Source organism: Dryobates pubescens, chromosome 15, assembly GCF_014839835.1.
Source record: "Dryobates pubescens isolate bDryPub1 chromosome 15, bDryPub1.pri, whole genome shotgun sequence".
NCBI lineage: Eukaryota > Metazoa > Chordata > Aves > Piciformes > Picidae > Dryobates > Dryobates pubescens.
The window spans coordinates 23,130,029-23,149,057 of NC_071626.1; positions in this window are offsets into that span (position 1 = coordinate 23,130,029).

Consider the following 19,029-nt stretch of genomic DNA (forward strand, 5'->3'; position numbering starts at 1 on the left):
CCAACACACCACTCCTGATAAACTGTAATACTGCACAAGAAGGAATAACTAGAAACTAATAACACAGCTTGGCTCAAAGAGGTGATCAGCTCTGCTGTAGGTAGCCATAAACCCATTCACAGTACCTTTGTTTTACGTACTTGCCTTTTGGGTTTTTTTGGTCTGTAACTTAACCCAACAGTGTATCACCTGCACTCCTCTCTCTGTGTTGATCCCTGCTTTCCCTGATGTAAAAAGCTGTCGTTCTTCCTTTATAAATGTGATCCTTTGGAAAAAGTGGATTCCTGGAGGCAAAAAGGGGGAGAAAAGGAAACATCCATCCCAGGAAAGATTATTTTGGAAGAGGAGCAATGCTGATTTTTGGCTTTGGTCCCCAAAATGTTCTGCTCTTTCACAGGGTTGTGTGATTTTTTTATATATAATATATGTATTATATAATATATATAATATCACTTAGACAAATGTCATCACCTAGTTTAAGTTTCATAGTGCCTTTTCCACATGAATCAGCTTAAAGTCTGCAATAAACAGTATTTCTTGCCTGGTCAATAGTCGTCTCTTTGTAGCTACAAAGATGGTATTGGAATAAGAAAGTGTTCTTGATTATTTTGTTTGGCCATTAGTTTGCTCTTCCTGTGCTTACAAGGGAAAAAAAAAAGAAAAGAAAAAAGAATCCTATTCATTTTTTCATAAAGAAAAATTAAAAGATCTTAATAAAGGTGTTTAGTGCCATTTATGGTCAGTGTCCTTACAATACTTCTGTGTGTTTGTTACGTGTCTGTCTTTATTTGCACGTTCAACATGGATCCTCTAGGCATGTGGAAAGGACACAGTTAAGCATAGTCTCATTCAGAAATGAGTTGGAGTGTAAAATCCTAAACTGGACTGAAGGAGACTGAAGGATAGAATAGAATAGAATTAAGCAGGTTGGAAAAAACCTCAGAGATTGAGTCCAACCTATCACCCAACACCATCTAATCAACTAAATCATGGCACCAAGTGCCTCATCCAGTCTCCTCCTAAACACTTCCAGTGATGGTGACTCCACCACCTCCCTGGGCAGCACATTCCAATGGCCAATCTCTCTTTCTGGGAAGAACTTCTTCCTAACATCCAGCCTAAACCTCCCCTGGCACAGCTTGAGACTGTGTCCTCTTGTTCTGGTGCTGCTTGCCTGGGAGAAGAGACCAACCCCCACCTGGCTACAACCTCCCTTCAGGTAGTTGTAGAGCGCAAGAAGGTCTCCCCTGAGCCTCCTCTTCTCCAGGCTAAGCAACCCCAGCTCCCTCAGCCTCTCCTCACAGGGCTGTGATCCAAACCCCTCCTCAGCTTTGTTGCCCTTCTCTGGACACCTTCCAACAACTCAACAACTTGCTTAATTTGAGGAGCCCAGAACTGGACACAGGACTCAAGGTGTGGCCTAACCAGTGCTGAGTACAGGGTCAGAATGACTTCCTTGCTCCTGCTGGCCACACTGTTCCTGCTACAGGCCATGATTTGAGCAGTGAGGGGTTTTCTATATGCTCCTATTTTAGAAAGATGTGATATGTGAGAAGTGGCTCTGAAGAAAACAACACAGTTTGATGAATGTCAAAGAAGTGCCTTATTAGCTGTGGGAAAAGGAGTGACTCGGGAACTACTTTGTTGGTTTGCTGCCACTGAGTCTGCCTTTTAACTGGGTGGAAGGAAAGAGGTTTAGCAGCTTTATGTTCACACTGCAGTGTTCTGCTTTCTAAGCACATATATTTTGACATCCACAAAGTTGTTCTTCCCATTTCTTTAGTCTGCCTCTTCCCTTGGCATATGCCACAGGGAGAGAAAACCACCTTGTTAATTCTCCAGAGGGATGTGAGCATATTTTCTGAGTAAACACATAATGGAAGCCTCTCTTGTTAGCTTTCTGCTCCCTGAAGACAAGGCACTGACCCTTTTGCATCTGTCTGCATCCTGTTCAGAGAAAGAGCATCTCTGCTTTGGGACTGGGCTTAGTGGTAACTGTGAACTGTGGAAGAAGTATTGGATGCCTGGAAAGAGAAGGTGGGGAGCAGGAGCAATTCATATCATGGTCATTTAATAATCTGAGGTAGAGTCCTGTTTCTTCAGTACCTGTTTTATATGGGAGCTTATGTTAAATCTTTGCAGCTTGGCATAACAGAGAGGGGAGAGTCTGAAGGAAGTTTGCCATTGTAACCAATATGAAACCAAAGTGGATGGTGAAGGAACATGCACCTACTTACCTGCGAGCTGAGTCTGGATGTCAGCCCCTGTTGATGCCAGGAGATACCAAGATGTGTTGGAAACAGTCTTCCTAATAAAACTCCATCCCCAAATCCTCACATCAGCTCTGGAGTGGCAGTGCAGTCATAATTGAAATAAGCTCTCAGGGTTTGTTCCTCTGGTGTTTACTTAAGACTCTGCCTTTGGATTAAGATATTGAATGGTGATGAAAAGTGGTAGTTGGAGAGGAATGATCCAGAACATACTGACAATAATGACCTTGTTTAGATGCCAACTCTTGTCACTGCAGGCTTTTCTTCTCCAAACCCCTCTTGTCCCAGCTAAGTCTTCTTTGCTTTGGTCTGTGTTCAACACTCCTTGAAATCCTTGAAACCTGCCAGCCCTAGCCTGCAAACAGCCATGGTAGCAGTTCCAGCAGTAGGGAGGCTGCCAGCTCATGCTGTGCCTCTAACCAGTGAGGAGTACAACAGGTGTGAAATGTTTCTGTCACTGGTAGAGAACCTGGGAAAGTTTCAGAAGCATATAAGCTGCTGCTTTGGAAAGTTTGTGGGGGTTTTTCCCCTCTTATATATTCTGGCACCATGTACCAGCCTCTTCTCACGATGTTTGCCTTAAAAAAAAGACAACTGGCAGGTAGGTATTTGGGCAGTGAGAGGGGCAAGGAGGCTGTCTAGCAGACTCACAGTCTGTTTTGCTTGTAATTTGCATTATCATTGTGCACCTGGGCTCCTGCACTTGCCCAGATGATACCCTCCTGACCAAGCATGACAGGCTGCCAACACTGACATCACTTCCCAAGTCTTTGCAACAGGGTTGGACAGTTTCTTGTGTTAATGTGCAAGAAATGCATTAGAAGTTCACAGGAGGTGAGAATAACTCATCCTCTCTGGAAGACAACAGTGAGACTGTGGATGTATTACCAGACCCACCTATGCAGCAGATTAATAGTGTGACAATAAACTTCATTGTGGCTAATCAGAACTACTTTGTCAGGTTCAGGAGCAAGAGCAGTTGTTTGATGTGAACATGCTGCAGAGAGGTATGAAATGGATCCAGTGCTACCCTGATAACACTGAACTCTCTTACCTCTGTCTGCACCATGGACATTCTGTAGGACCTCATGTCAGACACCAGGCCCAAAACATCCACGAACTCGTGGTCACGGATGTGCTGTAAGAGCCGGTCCAGGGCTATGAAGGTTCCTGTTCGTCCCACTCCAGCACTGAAACACACAGAGGCATGAAGCTCCTGTCAAAGGTCTCTTCCAACCTGGTCTATTCTATTCTATTCTTTTCTGAGGTAGACACAGAGTAAAATCAGTGGCACTGCAAGAAGCAGCTAATAGGTGCAGCTAATCTGAGGCCAGGCAGGCTGGTTCATCTGTCGGATTTAGTGCCATGCAATCCTTCAGCCATTGTGCAGGCCTTTGCTGGCTGCTCTGCCTGCTTTCACTCCTCTCCTCAAAGACTTCATGAGACATACCTAACAACAGGGGCTGCTACTGTAACTGCAGCCACCTGCTCAGCAGTGATTGCTGCACAGATGCAGCGGAGGTTGAACCTGCACAATTTGCTTCCACAGTTCTCCACACTGCAAAGCTCTCAGCTTTGCAAAGGCACTGCACTACTGCAGGTCACCCTCAAAGGATAAACCACCCAGAAGCATCTATGCTCTAGGACTTCTGCCTTGGGAGCATGAGACAGAAATAGTCAGCAAGCACTCAGCTGACAAATCATCTCCCACAAAGCAAAGCTAGTGACTGGAAAAAAAGGCCCCAAACCCCCATGCTGTTTTGGTTCAGAGATCCTTCTGTGAATATGCATCTGTGCCCCATCCCCAGAGACATTCAGGCTGAGCCTTGATGGGGCCCTGGGCAGCCTGATGTAGTTGGAGGTGTCCCTGCTCACTTGCAGGGTTGTTGGACAAGATGCTCTTTGAGGGTCCCTTCCAAGCCAAAGCAATCTGTGACTCTGTATTGGCTGAGATTTGCTGAGCAAAAGATGACAGCCAACACACAGCATGACCCCATGTAAATCAGGCAGTCTGTGCCACTACAGTATGTGGGCTTCCTCCAGACTTCTCCAGACCTTGGCTCAACCTGAGTTCTTGCCCCACATACAATCTTGCCTGCATAAGTGCCCAACCTCTACCACCATTGCTCTCTGTGTTTGGAAGCAGGTGCTCAAAGGAGAAGCAATCACCAGGAAAAGCCAATCATGAAGACGACAGAGCTGGCCCAGGTGCCATGGGCTGCTTTATGCTGCAAGTAGAACTACAGAGATGTAAACTATAAAAAGCAACCAGAGCAATATCAAAAGGGCAGATACATAAAATCCATCACCACAGAATCACACAGAAACACTGAATGTTAGGGGCTGGAAAGGACCCTGAAAGATCATCCAGTCCAACCTCCCTGCCAGAGCAGCATCACCTAGAGTAGGTCACACAGGAACATGTCCAGGTGGGTTTTGAACATCTCCAGAGAAGGACACTCCACAACCTCTCTGGGCAGCCAGTGTTCTGCCACCCTTGTCCTGTCATTGGGCATCACAGAGCAGAGCCAGGCTCCATCCTCCTGACCTTTCACATCTTTATAAACATGAATGAGGTCACCTCTCAGTCTCCTCTTCTGCAAGCTAAAGAGCCCCAGCTCCCTCAGTCTCTCCTCATTATCTACAGTCCCATGTCACAGAAGTTTCCTGAGTTGTGAATGATGTTTCTGAACACAGGAACATTTTCCCTTCTTGATTCACTGTGAGCTCAGGCAGCTGCAGCTTGAGCTCTGGACCCACACAAACCCAGTGCTGGCCATGTGCCCAGCAGTGCATGCATGGGCAATGCCACAGTGACAGAGAAGTGGCTTCAGTGACTCATCTGAGGGCCCCTCCCTGTTCCAGAATGGTGACTCAGCTCTCTCCAGCACAGCCAGGGCCAGCTCTGTCTTCTCTTCATGCCAAGGATGCAGAAATGCTCATCTGCCTGTGGCCCCAAGCACAAGTCCTTTTTCTAAACCAGTGCTCTAGCATCTTGCCTCCTCTGCTTGCAGTGACCCAATGGACATTGTTCTTCCTAACACAGCTTACCCTGAGCCACAACAAGGGAGGTAACAGAGGAGAAAACCCCTGCAACAGTGGAAGGAAAATGCCAAATGCCTGCTTGATGGTCTAGGCTCAGATGAGAGTGCCAAGAGCCTTGGTTTTAGCTCAACCCTGATGTCAAGCTCTTTGGCTACATCTCTGGATGTAAATTACCCCAAACCCATGGCTCCTCCTCCCTGCTAAATGAGTGGTCTACACCAGGAGCACAAGACAAGGCAGAAAGCAGGCTCCCTCTCCATGCACTACCTGGGCTGGTTTCACCAGTTGTGGAGTGTCTGGCTTAACCCTTTGGATGTAGAAACCTGGAAAGGTTTCCCAGTTACAAGTTTGTGGGGTTTTAAATGTCTTAATGTGCCACTGAACATCTCCATTTCTGCCAGAAGCTGATGAAAAGCAGTTTCCTGTAGGAAAACTATTGGAAGCTGAAGGAGATGCTGAAAGCATGGCATGTCCATGATTTGCTCTAACTTCTGTGTGGGACACTGCTCTTTGCATGGACCAAGTCTCTCTACTCACAGGAATATAGCTGGTGTTAATGTAGTCAGATCCTTCTTCTTCATTCACTGGGACTAACCAATTCCTATTAAAGTCATCTGGAAAAGGAAAAATACATTGTCTACAGCATACACTCATATCCAACTAGACTGAATTAAAATTAATCCTATAAACCCTATTAATCTCTATTCTAGACATAGAAAATGTTCATATTTACCAACAAAGAGCAATGTTAGCTTCAGTAAAACACTACAGGGCTGCACCATGTTTACTGTTCCACAACATACACCTTCAAATTTACATCCCTTTGGGCTCCCTTAGGTTTCATTAACAACTAAGGGAAATACAGTAGCACTACTCAGTAGTACAAACAACCTTGTATTTCTCACCTCCACCCCCAGAAAGCTACATCTCTTCAAAGCTAACAGAAAACATCTGTTGCCTGGTTCTAAGGGCAGGCTTTAGAACAGATTTTATCAGTCAGAAATGCTGTCCTGATTCTCCAATTCTCCTATTAAATCTCTTGAGAGATTTAGCAGGAGCCTGTGTGTTGTACTTACACGGCAGGATATTTGTGTAGTAATTTCTACAGTGATTCACAGGATGATCAGAGAGCTGTCAAGCCATACACCTGCTCCAAACAGCTCTACCCCTGATCCTGCCACCCCAGGCTTTGACATTCTGGGCCCCTCAGTTTAAGAAGGACATTGAGACACTTGAACATGTCCAGAGAAGGGCAACAAGGCTGGGGAGAGGCCTTGAGCACAGCCCTGTGAGGAGAGGCTGAGGGAGCTGGGGTTGTTTAGCCTGGAGAAGAGGAGGCTCAGAGGAGACCTTAGTGCTGTCTACAACTACCTGAAGGGAGGTTGTAGCCAGGTGGGGGTTGGTCTCTTCTCTCAAGTAACTAGCACCAGAACAAGAGGACACAGTCTCAAGCTGTGCCAGGGGAAGTTTAGGCTGGAGGTGAGGAAAAGTTTTTCCACAGAGAGAGTCGTTAGCCGTTGGAATGTGCTGCCCAGGGAGGTGGTGGAGTCCCCATCCCTGGAGGTGTTCAAGAGGGAATTGGATGTGGCACTTGGTGCCATGGTTTAGTCATGAGGTCTGTGGTGATAGGTTGGACTTGATGATCTTTGAGGTCTCTTCCAACCTTGGTGATTCTGTGACTGTGGACTGCCCCTCTCTACCTGCATTTAATTAGCCAAAATAACTAATGGGGGGTGCTGAGAAGTTCTTTCTGCAGTGGTCTACCCACCTCACATAAAGGATTTTCTTCTTATTGTAATATGGAAAAATCTTTCCAGTCATTCCCATCAGCAGCTACAGCTATGAGGTAACAGAAGGCTTTGCACCAGCAGGAAGGCAGAATGTTCAGCCAGTCAGAATGGTGCTAACATCATGACAATCCTGCCCACTCCCTCCCCACCTTTACATCTTTGGAAGCTGGTGGATAGGATAGGATAGGACAGGACAGGAGTTCTAGTTTTATACAACTGAATTGATTTTAAATTCTGGGTAATAAAGACAATGTTCCTGAACTGGTCTTAGAGAGAACTCCTTGCTCTTAAAGAGATTTTTGATGTTACCTACTCATTCCAGTATTTCCCCTCAAATTAAGGGCATGAAATAAAGAAAGCCATAAAAACCCTAAATCCAACTCAGGCTGCTGAAAATTGAGCGGAGTGTGTTGCTCTGACAAGTACCTTGAATCACAAGCGATGAGCCACTCTAAACAGTTTCCTAACTGCAGTCTTTAGTGACACCAAGGTCCACTTTTAAATTCTGCAGGACTGGAAGTGAAGCTGAGCCACCTCTAGCACCAGCATGCATGAAACAACACAGAGCACAGGAACACACCATGGCAATCTAACATCTGGAAAAGGCTGAATCCAGGCATGCTCAGAGAGGACAGAATCCCCCCAGATTTACCTCAAATTGCAGAGAAAATTTATAATCTGAGTCTTTGGCCATATCCTTGATGTATCCATCAAAATCATCCAGCTGCACAGGGCTGTAAAAGAACACACCAGTATTGAGGAGGGAATCAAACTGCTTTTAGTACACTGCATTTCTATAGTGCCCCAGAACGCTCTCACGTCATGAATATGTACTGCTAACTGTAAGTGCAAGAAAGCAACAATAAAAAGGGGGAATAAAAAAGATCTTGTGGTTCAGTGCCACCAAATGGTGTCCATATTGCTCATAACCTGCACCAGAAAGAGGCTGAGAGGAGAGTGCTGATCTCTCTGGGTGAGCTCAGGGCTGCAGCTGCTGCTGCTGCTGAGCTCTCTGGCTGGGGGGGTTGGAGTTTTCCTAGCTGAGGGACACCACTAGTCTGAGGTAAGGACAATGGCTCATACACCCTTCCTTAGATCCTGTGGCCCCTGAACTGCTCTTGCAGGTGGACATGTTGCCAAGGAACAGGTGGCATCTTGGAAAGCAGTGAGCCAAAGACCCCATCTCAGACCCATCCAACCAGCTTCCTTCTGGCAGCAGGGCAGCTGCTGCTTCATTTGAGTTGCCTCTTGTGCAATACAGTGTTGCTTTTAGATATTTTCACATCCTGGCTCAGACACTTTTGTCTCTGCTCTGCTCATGGACAAAAAATGAATGTCATAGGTAGGTTTGGTTTTCTTAGAAGGTCCACCAAAAAGAAAATTAAAATCCCCCCAAACACTACTTTGGATGCCACTGCTGGGACTGCTTTCTCTGCTGGCTTTGAGAACTACACACATTTGTCAGCAGAGGTCAAATTCTCCTCCCAGAGAGATGGTAGCTAAAAAACATGGCACAAAACTATAGAAAACCATGCAGAGCTTCAACAAGTGGAAATTAGCCCTGACTTTGCAACTCCCATGCCATACAGTTTATTGACAGGTGAGGGCCTACCTGATGGCAGAGGCACAGCCTCTGAATAGCATGGATAAATAATTAGGCTCAGGCACTGAATAACTAAACACAGGTAAACAGCTTCCCTCCCCTAATTAGCATGCTCTAATTTACAAGCTACTGAAGCATGCACACAGTAACCTTCCCTTTTACACCGAGGCAATATGCCCAAAGGAAGCTGTCTTATCACCACTTAATTACTCCTATATACCCATTAGCATTAATGATCTAATGTGCCAGCAGCAACCACAGGAAGAGCTTCATGTCAAGAGGGAAATATCACTGGAAACAAATGCATCCCAGATTTTCACCATTTGTCACTTTTAACTCAGGATCAGCTCTGTTGGAATCACTAGGTTGGATACTTCACCTGCTCCCCAGTGACTAATTTTCTATGAGTTAAGAAGAATTGCTTTTGTCCAATTATTGTTTTGCGCCTTCAGTTGTCTCTCTCAGGATGTGTTTATCAAGACATTTGCTGTTTCTGTAACTGCAGGATCACTTTACCATCTACTCAGATAACACCAAGCTGGGAGCAGGTGTTATCTGTTAGAGAGAGCTCTGCAGAGGGACCTTGACAGGCTGGACAGATGGGCAGAGCCAAAGGCATGAGATTGAACACACCTAAGTGCCAGGTTCTACACACTGGCCACAACAACCCCATGCAGTGCTACAGGCTGGGGTCAGAGTGGCTGGAGAGCAGCCAGGCAGAAAGGGACCTGGGGATACTGGTTGATAGTAAGCTGAACATGAGCCTGCAGTGTACCCAGGTGGCCAAGAAGGCCAATGGCATCCTGGCCTGCATCAGGAACAGTGTAGCCAGCAGAAGCAGGGAAGTCATTGTGCCCTGTACTCAGCACTGGTTAGGCCACACCTTGAGTCCTGTGTCCAGTTCTGGGCTCCTCAATTTAAGCAAGTTGTTGAGTTGCTGGAAGGTGTCCAGAGAAAGGCAACAAAGCTGGGGAGGGATCTGGAGCACAGCCCTGTGAGGAGAGGCTGAGTGAGCTGGGGCTGCATAGCCTGGAGAAGAGGAGGCTCAGAGGAGACCTTATTGCTGTCTACAACTACCAGAAGGGAGGTTGTAGCCAGGTGGGGGTTGGTCTCTTCTCTCAAGTAACCAGCACCAGAACAAGAGGACACAGTCTCAAGCTGCACCAGGGGAGGTTTAGGCTGGAGGTTAGGAAGAAATTCTTCCAAGAAAGAGAGATTGGCCATTGGAATGTGCTGCCCAGGGAGGTGGTGGAGTCACCATCACTGGAGGAGACTGGATGAGGCACTTGGTGCCATAGTTCAGTTGATCAGATGGTGTTGGATGATAGGTTGGACTCGATGACCTCGAAGGTCTTTTCCAACCTGGTTAATTCTGTTCTATTCTAACTATCTACAGCAGGTTTCATTGTGACTTGAGAAAATGTGAGTAGAAAGCCATTCTAAACTTCTGTATCAGCATTTATTTTTTTTTACTAGATTCTGGTGGGCATGAACCCAGGAAACCCACTCAGGCCACACCTTGGTGGAGTGGGTTACAGATACTTTGCAAATGTGGAAAACTCAAAACCATGTGGAAAACTTAAAACCATTGCCCCAGCAGCTGGGTGATGCATCCTGTGTGCTTTCCTCCATCAGAAAACTTCCTGTCATAAGAGTAATACCATCCATCTACAACTATTCTAAAGAGGAGCCACCAAGTGTCCCTCTTCAGTACTCTGAGCTCTTACCAAGCCAGTAGGTAGTGTATTCTCCCAGATAAGCAAGCGGTGTCAAAAGTAATCATCTCTAATATTAATCTTCCAATCAGTGATGGAAAAAGTTCTGCCCACATAGTGAAAACTCCAAGATATGCTTTAATGAGCTTTGCTGCTGAACAAAGGAACAGAGTGGTTTCTGCAGGGCACCTTCCCCAGGCACTGGCAGAGGCTGTGAGGGTCAGCCAGAAGCGAGAGCCCTTTCTAATGAATCATATGCCACGGTGCTGCAGCACCAGGGCCTTAGGGGCTTATCCACTGTCAGAGTCTCCATGGGCATGGACTGAGGATGAAATTTGGTTTTCTATTAGCAGATCTCTGCCACCACAGAGAGGCTGTTATTAGGCTGACAAGAAAGAAGTGATGATGCTGCTGGAATATTCCTCTTTCCTTTGGGAAACTCCAAGTGAGGTTTTTACTTCCTCTTGCCTACAGAGGCAGGAGGAATTATTCAAGTCTGATTCATCATCAAATCATCAGGAGAAATTTCCACACTCTATCAAACCACAGACTTGTTCAGAACTCAAATTTATCTAAAACAATTGATTTTTCTTCAAGACATGAAAAATATGTAGTTGCCTAATAGATGCAGTACTATTTCCCTGGGATTCCATACCTTTTCACCCAGTATCACAGTACCACCAAGGTTGGAAGAGACCTCGAGGATCATCAAGTCCAACCTGTCTCCACAGACCTCATGACTAGACCATGGCACCAAGTGCCACATCCAATCCCCTCTTGAACACCTCCAGGGATGGTGACTCCACCACCTCCCTGGGCAGCACATTCCAATGATGAACGACTCGCTCAGTGAAGAACTTTCTCCTCACCTCGAGTCTAAACCTCCCCTGGCACAGCTTGAGACTGTCTCCTCTTGTTCTGGTGGTGGTTGCCTGGGAGACCAACCTCCTCCTGGCTACAACCACCTTTCAGGTAGTTGTAGAGGGCAATGAGGTCACCCCTGAGCCTCCTCTTCTGCAGGCTAAACAACCCCAGCTCCCTCAGCCTCTCCTCACAGGGCTGTGCTCAAGGCCTCTCCCCAGCCTTGTTGCCCTTCTCTGGACACGTTCAAGTGTCTCGATGTCCTTCCTAAACTGAGGGGCCCAGAACTGGACACAGGACTCAAGGTGGGGCCTAACCAATGCAGAGTACAGGGCACAATGACTTCCCTGCTCCTGCTGGCCACACTATTCCTAATGCAGGCCAGGATGCCATTGGCCCTCTTGGCCACCTGGGCACACTGCTGGCTCACATTTAGGCAGCTGTCAATCAGCACCCCCAGGTCCCTCTCTGTTTCGGAGCTCTCCAGCCACTCTGACCCCAGCCTGTAGCTCTGCATGGGGTTGCCATGGCCAAAGTGCAGCCCCTGGCACTTGGACTTGTTAAATGCCATCCCATTGGACTCTGCCCATCTGTCCAGTTGGTTGAGGTCCCTCTGCAGAGCCTTTCTACCCTCTAACTGACCAACATCTGCTCCTAACTTGGTGTCATCTGCAAGCTTGCTGATGACTGACTCAACCCCCTCATCCAGATCATCAATGAAGATGTTAAAGAGGATGGGGCCCAGCACTGATCCCTGGGGGACACCACTGGTGCCTGGCTGCCAGCTGGCTGTGGCACCATTCACCACCACTCTCTGGGCTCAGCCTCCAGCCAGTTCCTAACCCAGCACAGAGTGTTGCTGTCCAAGCCACAAACTGACAGCTTAGCCAGCAGTTTACTGTGGGGGACGGTGTCAAAGGCCTTGCTGAAGTCCAGGCAGACCACATCCACAGGCCTCCCCACGTCCACCAGGCAGTCACCTGATCATAGGAGATCAGGTTGGAGAGGCAGGACCTGCCCTTCCTAAATCCATGTTGGCTGGACCTGAGCCCTTGGCCATCCTTCAGGTGAGCAGTTATTGCCACCAGGATAATCTGCTCCATCACTTTCCCTGGCACTGAGGTCAGGCTGCCAGGCCTGGAGCTTCCAGGTTCCTCCATCTGACCCTTCTTGTGGATGGGGACCACACTGGCCAGTTTCCAGTCATCTGGGACCTCTCCAGTGAGCCAGGACTGGAGGAAAATGATGGAGAGTGGTTTGGCCAGCTCACCTGCCAGCTCTCTCAGCACCCTAGGATGGATCCCATCCGGTCCCATGGACTTGTGAGTGTCCAAGTGGCTCAGCAGGTCCTGAACCAATTCCTCGTGGATTATCAGGGTTGGGGAGCAGTGTACTGCCCCATTGCCCAGCTCAGGAGGTCACTTGTCCTGAACTCCTGCCTGGCTGTTAAACATTGAGGCAAAGAAGGTGTTCAGGACCTCAGCCTTTTCTTCATCTTCACCCACTACTCAGGAGTACTGAACAATTCCATTTAATGAAGAGATGCAGAGATCACTCGGGTCTTGAAAACAAGTGAGCTGAGCTTTCCTTAGGAATCAGTGGATATACTCATAGCTCCCTTAACAGATGCCTGGAAGGACCCCAAGAAAAATTAGCTTCTTAACCCCTCTACCTATCCTTAGGGCCAAATTTCCCATTTGGCTGCCTGATCTTCACATCTGACAAACAGTGGCACACAAAAATTACTAAGTCTCAGAGAAGCCAGGACCACAAGGTGAGACCAACTGCATTCAGTCACCAATACCTGATGGAGATATTAAGCAGGAATATTTTCCCCAATTACATTTTTAGAACAAAATGGAGATCTGTACACACATATATGCATATATACACACAAATACACAAACACACATGCACTAAAGCAAAAGATCCTTCACTTTCACAGCCAAACCTAATAAATTCCCCTTCCCATGAATAAAAGCACATTGTGGTTCTAATAGCATCTGTTGCTAGTTTAATCATTTGATTCAAGCTTGGAGAGCTAATTAACAGGAGGGCTTGAGCTGCCTTCTCTGCCATTAGTTCAGTCCAACAAGAGGAGCTGAAAGAGAGATCAGTTTGCACTGCATACAGCTGCCTGCTCTTAAAGCTAAACCAAGCAAGTGAAGCTAGTTTAGTATGGAGTTCATTAGCAGCAGTGAGGTACTGGCAAGATTTGCTGGGCTTGTTAGTTCAGTTTGCATGCTTCCTAGCAAAAGCCTCCTTGTGGTGCAATGTCAATCCACTTAATCCTGTCCCTGCTGGCAGGCTGTGTCCTATGAGATCATGGAAGCAGCTCCCTGAGCATCAACTCCTCTCTCCAACTTTTTGGCTGTCAACAAAGCTGACTGTGGATGTAAAACCAAGGGGCACATTTCCTTCTTCCTACATGCTGGAATGGGGCTGACAGCCTGCTCCTAAATATCTGTGTTTGGATTTGGCTTGGAAGACAGAGACTGTCAATAACAAACCAGCACATTTTGAGTCTGTGTCATCTGCAAACTTATTCAGAGTGCAAACAAGATATTAAAGAGAACTGGCCCCAATACTGAGTCCTGGGGAACACCACTAGTAACCATCCACCAGCTGGATTTAACTCCATTCACCCCCACTCTTCAGGCCTAGCCAACCAGGCAGCTTTATACCCAGCAGAGTGTCCACCTAGTCACAATCAAGAACTCCATCATTCCATGATCTCTGTGCTCAACAGCCTCCAGCTGATACGTCACCCAGAAGTCCTTTGGTCACAAACAGCAGGTTCAGCAGGGCCCCTTCCTTAGCTGACTTCCTCACCAGCTGTTTGGGGAAGTTGTCCTCCACAGACTTTAGGAGCTCCAGGACTGCTCCCTCTCTGCTGTGTTGTATTTCTAGCAGACATTAGGGACAGTGAATGCATACATCCAGATCTCAGGGGTCTTCACTGCTGTTGGGCCAGATAAACACACAATGGGCATACATATACAGGACTCTCTGAGGAGGAGGCAACTCCTCATGGTAGGACAGATATGAAAAGTCTCCTGAGAGTGATGGCATCAGAGACACCGTGAAACCTGTATGGAGATCTGCAGCTGGTGCCCCTGGCCCCACATGATGTGGCCTCAGCTGTCATCTCCAGGGCCAACTCCCTACCTGCAGACCCCGGGGCTAGGCAGGCAGTGGCCTGTGGAGACCACCCCTAACTGCAAACCTGGATTATGGAAAACACAGGAGAACAGGAGGGGAATTCCTGGGGGGCAGAGGAAGGAGCAAAAAAACCCAGGCAGGGTGTTAAGATGAGAGATACCTTTTTTTCCCCCCACGGATTATTTACAGACCAAGGCTTGATCCCAGTTTTCATACTGACAAATTCACACGATGGATACAGGCAACCTCTAGACTCCGGTGCCTCAGGCATCCTGCGATGCCGTGGTCTGTCTTCAGACAGTGCAAAGTTTGGGCTGCACCTTCCCAAGCTGTTCTCCAGAGTGTTCAGATTTCCTAATCTCTGGATGCTTAATGAAAGCTGTCATTCTCAAACAATGCCAGGAGTTCAGGATCCAGTGCTCCAGGTATAACAACAGTTTGCTCTTATTTTTATCATTCACAAAGAATTTGTGACTCTCATTCTGAGAGATGCTGTCACAGGAGCCTGGACATGCTGTGTAAGGTCCACCACCAAAAACTTGGCTTAAAGGACTTGCTCAAATGGTTATAGACATTTTGGAGATGGAGCTGATCTTCAGACAATCAGATCAGCGTTCTAGGGCTGGAGGTTGCCAAGACTATACTGGCATTGGGGAGAGAGCTGGGTAGGGACTGTGGCTTCTTCTACCTCACAGGGATTGCTGTGTGCATGTGGGCCCAGAACCACACAGGAAAGTGTCCCTCTCCCTCAATTACACATGTGTGTCTGCTCTTGGATTCAGAAACACATTCAATCCCTTACCCCAGGTAACAAAAATGGCCTCAATAAAAGATGGGGTTTGCATCTGGACATCATCCCAAGCAAATCTTCTGCCTGCCTCCAGCAAATGGCTTGATTTTCCTGCAAGGGGAAGGTTGCCAGGATGAAGCACACATCATGGAGGGAAGAACATTTGGCAGGAGTGCTGGAGTGACTGCCAAGTGCTCAGTTGTCTATCACTTAGAATCAGTTCCCACTACTGCTAAGCACAACTCCCATTGCTTCCTCAGGAGCAGAGAGAAACAAAACCTCTAGTAAAATATCCTTACTATTGTCTTTTCAAAGAACAAGAAGCATAAAAAAAAATGTTAATCAATTTTTAAAAAATCCACCATCCAATCAAAGCCCAACACAAACCACCCAAACCAAATAACCCCCCCAACCAGCAAGTCTAGAAATCATTTATCAAAACCGAATTCGTTACACCTTCTCGTCAACAAAAGAGCAAAAGCAGTCACACAGTCACAGAATGCTTTGAGCTGGAAGGGCACTCTGCATTGCAGAGAGGCTACAGCTGGTCAGTTTGCTTTGGTTTCCTAATTCAGAGACGCAGCTCCCCAGTAAGGAGTTAAAACACAGCAGAGACCAAAAGCAAAGGTCCTCGAGCAGGAAGGCTCACAACTGCCCCTCAAAGTGATAGCCAAGGGGAAACATGGATAAAGCAGGGAAGCTCTTTAGGAGCACCGTCAGGGGAAAAGGACACAGACAGAGCTGCCAAGGCAGCTCAGATGCGGCTGCCCAGAGGGAGCCCTCGCACCGCGCTGCCTCCCGCAGCCCTGGCTGCCGAACGGCTGCGGGCTCCGGCAGCCCAGGTGAAAGCCCGGGACAGACTCTGAGCCAGAACCCGCTTGAAGGGGCCACAAGATGTCACTGCTGCTTCCATGAAGGCCTCTACAGAAGGCTTTGGAGCCCAGACGTTTACTAAACTAGATGTACTGAAGTAACTGCTGAGGGAGGCAGCAAATCCAATGCAGCCAGTTTAGAGGCACTGAGCCACATTTGCCAAAACTCTTCTCTCAAATTAATCTTAAAAGTGTCCTTCTATGCTGCTGAGAGGAAGCAACCTTATTTGGTATAAAATCCTTACAGTAACGCTTCTTTTAATTTCTACAGCTCCCGTGCATGAGATTTGTGCATTCCTCACACCTGAGCGGGACTGAGAGGCCGGCCCGTGCCGCCGGCCCGTGCCGCACCGCCCTGCCGTGCGGCGCCTCCCGCCCCGCGCTGCCGCGGCCACCCGGCGCTCTCGCCTGGCCCATGGCCGCTTCTCATTCCCCGCGGCCACGAACCGCCGCCAGTCCCGGCGGGCTGCACCTGCGCGGCGCCGCCGTGCGCGACGGGAAATGGAGTCCGCCCGGCCCGCCCGGTGCTCCGCGACTCCCGCACAGCGCCGCACCAGCCACCAGAACCGTGGTTCAATCTTGTCTTCCAGTATCCTACAATACATCATTTTTTGAGTCACAGCCTGATTAAGTTTGCGCTTTCACTTTCAAGAATTCACACTTCAGACCCCATAGTAAAACCACGTTACCCAGAGAGAGGACCAAAGGGTGAAGAAACTGCTTTTTCTATTCCATATGGGAGAGAAACTGGAAGACTGACTCATTTTCGATCACAGGATGTTAGAGGTTAGAAGGGAACTCTGAAGATCATAAAGTCCAGCACCCCTGGCCAGAGCAGGACCACAGAATCTAGTACAGGTTGCACAGAAATACATCAAGACAGGGCTTGAAAGCCTCCACAGAAGGAGACTCCACAACCTCTCTGGGCAGCCTGTTCCAGTGCTCTGTGACCCTCACAGGAAAGAAGTTCCTCCTCCTGTTGAGGTGGAAATCTCCTGTGCTGTAGTTTATATCCATTGCCCCTTGTTCCTATGACAGGATGCAACTGAGCAGAGCCAGTCCCATCCCTCTTGACCCCCAGCCCTCAGAGAAACATTTATTAAATCCCTTCTCAGTCTTCTCTGGACTAAAAAGCCCCAGTTCTCCCAGCCTCTCATCACAGGGCAGTGTACCACTCCCTTAATCATCCTCTAGCTCTCTGTTGGGTTCTCTCAAGTAAATCCTTGTCCCTCGAACCTTGAAGATCAGCCTAAGTAGTCTACCACAGTGTCGCCATCACCCAAGGACCATGGATCCACAGGTCCATGTGGATACACAGCAGTGCATTGGTCTCCATGGCTTCAGCCACGCTTGTTCCAGAGGTTCACTATGCAGACACAGCATAGATGCTGTTAGAAAAATCCTGAAACACAAGTTGGAGGTCTACAAGTAGACAGGGGTATACCACCCTAACCTGTCACAATACTGCCTTTTACACCTCAGAAAGAAGCAACTTTGTTTGGGCTCCACTACTTTTATCTTGGTAAGTACTCCACATATCAGAGAAATTCTGTTGCAAGCCTGATATTCCCTTGATCACACACCAAAAGAAAAACAAAACAAAAAACAACACAAACAAACAACAGGAGAGAGAAACACACTTATTTTATCTCCATGAAGCTCTCCGGCGGTGGGGGCAGGATGGTTTTCACAGAAGCTCCCACCGCAGTTGTGTCAGAGTGGCCTCAGTCCTTGCCATGACTCTGACTCCAGGAGAATGCAAACCCATCAGGGTGAACACCTGGATGCACTGCCAGGAAACTAGGGGTGCAGAGATGAAACGGCTCTCAATCACCCTTCCTGTCGCCCCCTTAGCAGGGAGCCCTACGGAAATCCCTACCGCACACGCCGCTCAGCGTCTGCAGAGAAACCTCTCCCCACTCTCTGTCCCTCTTCCCGTAGCCGGGCCGGGCGGGTCGGGGCTGCTGCGTCTCCTTGCCCCACCGCCACCTGCCGCTCAGCGACTCCTCCTACGTCCCGGATCCCGGCCCGTGCTGCCCGCCCCCCTGACCCTGCCGCATGGCCGATGGCTCGTCATTCCCCGCGGTCACGAACAGAAGCGGCGCTTGCCGCGGAACCGCAGCCCCACCACCCCACAACCCCACCGCCAGCCCCGCGCCCCGCCGACCTGCGCGGCCCCGCCGTGGGAGACGGGACATGGAGTCTGCTCCTTACCGCCCGCCCACTGCTCCGTGACTCCCCTCGACTCCCCTCGACTCCCCTCGACTCCCCTCGACTCCCCTCGACTCCCCTCGACTCCCCTCGACTCCCCTCGACTCCCCTCGACTCCCCTCGACTCCCCTCTGCGCCGAGGCCTGCGGGGCAGGGCGCAGCTGCTTCTCCGCAGCATGCCCCGGGGAGGCTCTGGCTCCGCCGCTCGGTGCCGCCCGGCTCGCCGCGATGGCTCCGCCGCTCGGTGCCGTTCGGTGCCGCCCGGATCGCCATGGGCTTCCCACGTTCTGTAATCACTCACCAGGTGTGCTGCCGCGCTTGGAGTCTTTGTGCAAGTACCACACGGTTCTCAAATACCTCCTTGGGAAGGAGAGGAAAAGTACTTGACTGAAACGTTTAGAAACGTGGGTGAATTGCATGAGGGTGAAATGTATTCCTCTGTTAATCACCAAAATAGGAAACACGTGAACCAGCACACCTGCATAATGCTTCATTCATTTAACCTATACACAAAGCTGCGGGGGAGATAATTTGCCTGTCTCATTGCCTCTCCTATCATTAGAGGTCAGGCCCAGACTTCCAAAGGCTTGATGCATTCTTTAATTCACACTGAAAATGTCCTCTTCCCCCGCCTCTCTAGTAAGGGTTCATACCTAACCTGAACAGTGTTTGCTGCACAGCAAAGTCCCCTTTTCTAACTAAGTAAAGGA